Source organism: Carlito syrichta, unplaced genomic scaffold (genome assembly GCF_000164805.1).
Source record: "Carlito syrichta isolate Samal-C Ts95f unplaced genomic scaffold, Tarsius_syrichta-2.0.1 Scaffold302341, whole genome shotgun sequence".
NCBI classification, from domain to species: domain Eukaryota; kingdom Metazoa; phylum Chordata; class Mammalia; order Primates; family Tarsiidae; genus Carlito; species Carlito syrichta.
Genome location: NW_007246437.1, coordinates 120,575 through 123,473, shown reverse-complemented (window position 1 = coordinate 123,473; position 2,899 = coordinate 120,575).

The window sequence follows — 2,899 nt, the reverse complement described above, 5'->3', positions numbered from 1 at the left end:
GGCTCAATCCATCAACAAGAAATATCTATCCTAAATATATATGCACCCAACATAGGTGCGCCAACTTTCATAAAGCAGCTTCTTGGAAAACTAAAGAAAGATATTGGCTCTACCACTATCATAACTGGGGACTTTAATACCCCACTCACAACCCTAGACAGATCATCAGGACAAAAAAATCAGCAAGGAGATCCGGAACCTCAATGTGACTTTGGACCAAATGGACTTAATTGATACCTACAGAACACTCCATCCAAAGACCACAGAATACACATTCTACTCATCACCACATGGAACATATTCTAAGATCGACCACATAATTGGACACAAATCAAGTATAAGCAAAGTTAAAAGGACTGAAATTCTGCCATGCCCTTTTCGGACCACAGTGGAATAAAAATAAACATTGACACCAACAAAGTCCCTCCAAAACCCACAAAGACATGGACACTAAACAGCATGATGCTAAATAACTCCTGGGTCAATGATGACATCAAAATAGAGATCAAAAGATACCTGGAAACAAATGAAAATAAAGAAACATCTTACCAAAATCTCTGGGATGCCTTAAAAGCTGTAATAAGAGGGGAATTTATTTCCTCACATGAGGAAAATGGAAGGAACAGAAATTGACAACCTAACAAGCCACCTAAAGAAGCTGGAAAAGCAAGACCACAAAAACCCTAATTTCAGCAGAAGAATCCAGATCACCAAAATAAAAGCCCAAATCCAGGACATAGAAGACAAAAAGATAATACAAAAAATCAATGAAACAAAAAGCTGGTTCTTCGAAAGGGTAAACAAGATTGATGGTCCCCTAGCTAGACTGACCAAGAAAAAACGAGAAAAAAACCAAATAAGCATAATCAGAAACACAAAAGATGAAGTCACATCTGACCCTGAAGAAATACAAAAGATCATTAGAGACTACTACGTACACTTGTATGGAAACAAACTTGAAAACCAGAAGGAAATGGAAGACTTTCTGACATCACACAACCTACCTAGGTTGGAACAAGAAGAAATTGAGACCCTAAATAAACCAATAACAATCAAGGAAATCGACCACGTAATAAGAAAACTTCCTACAAAAAAAAGCCCTGGTCCAGATGGCTTTCCAGCAGAATTCTACAAGACATTTAATGGAGGAGCTGATACCAATCCTACTGAAGGTACTTCAGGCGATTGAAAAAGATGGAACTCTCCCCAAATCATTTTACGAAGCCAACATCACATTGATACCCAAGCCAGGTAAAGATCCAACAAAGAAAGAGAACTACAGGCCAATATCTTTGATGAACATAGATGCTAAAATTCTCAACAAGATCCTAGCAAACCGGATTCAGCAATACATCTCAAAAATCATCCATCATGACCAAGTAGGCTTCATTCCTGGCATGCAAGGCTGGTTCAATATTCGTAAAACCATAAATGTAATTAAATACATCAACAGATGTCAAAACAAAAACCACATGATCATATCACTAGATGCAGAAAAAGCTTTTGATAAAATCCAGCACCCCTTCTTGATAAAAACCCTTGAACATCTAGGCATACGGGGATCATACCTCAAAATAGTAAAAGCCATCTACGAGAAACCCACAGCCAGCATACTCCTAAATGGACAAAAATTGGAACCAATTCCCCTGAAAACTGGAACTAGACAAGGATGCCCACTCTCTCCCCTCCTGTTCAACATAGTATTGGAAGTCCTGGCTAAAGCAATCAGAGAAGAGGAGGCAATCAGAGGTATTCAAATACGAAAAGAGGAAGTCAAGTTATCTCTCTATGCAGATGATATGATGGTGTACCTTGAAAACCCAAGAGAATCTGTCAAAGGCCTCCTTACATTGATAAAAGCCTTTGGCAAAGTCTCAGGATACAAAATAAATGTACAAAAGACAATCGCATTTCTCTACACCAATAATAAACAAACAGAAACCCAAATAAAAAACACAATTCCATTCACAATGGCCACAAAAAAAAAAAAAAAATGAAATACCTTGGCATCTTCCTAACCAGAGACGTGAAAGACCTTTACAATGAAAATTACAAAACACTGCTCAAAGAAATCAAAGCTGACACGAACAAGTGGAAAAATATCCCATGCTCATGGATCGGAAGAATCAACATTGTGAAGATGTCCATCTTACCTAAGACAATCTATAAATTCAATGCAATACCCATTAAATTACCAACAACATTCTTCTCAGACCTAGAAAAAATAACACAGGAATTCATATGGAAACACAAACGTCCAAGAATAGCCAGAACAATCCTCAGCAAAAAAAAAAACAAAGCAGTGGTATCACAATACTAGACTTCAAACTTTACTATAAAGCTACAATCATCAAAACAGCTTGGTATTGGTACAGGAACAGTCATATAGATCAATGGAATAGAATTGAGATTCCAGAAGCAAAACCTCAATTTCTCAACCAACTCATCTTTGACAAAGCCCCCACCACCTACCAATGGGGAGAGGAGAACCTATTCAGTAAACGGTGCCGGGAAAATTGACTGACCACATGCAGAAGATTGTAACAGGACCCGTATCTATCCCCATGCACAAGGTTAACTCCAAATAGATCAGAGACCTAAATGTAAAACCTCAAACCATAAGAACCTTAGAAAAGGAAGGAAATACTCTCATGGAAATCGGAACTGGCATCCAATTCCTGTACAAAACCCAAAACCCACAGGACTTAAGAGAGAAAATAGACAAATGGTACCTTATTAAACTGACAAGCTTCTGCAAAGTCAAAGAACCATCAAGAGAGCAGGGAGACAGCCTACAGACTGGGAAAAAAGTATTTGCCAACTCTAGGTCTGACAAGCCTTAACATCCTGTATCTAAGCTGGGCTCGGTGGCTCAGCCTGTAATCCCGTGCCCTTGGGA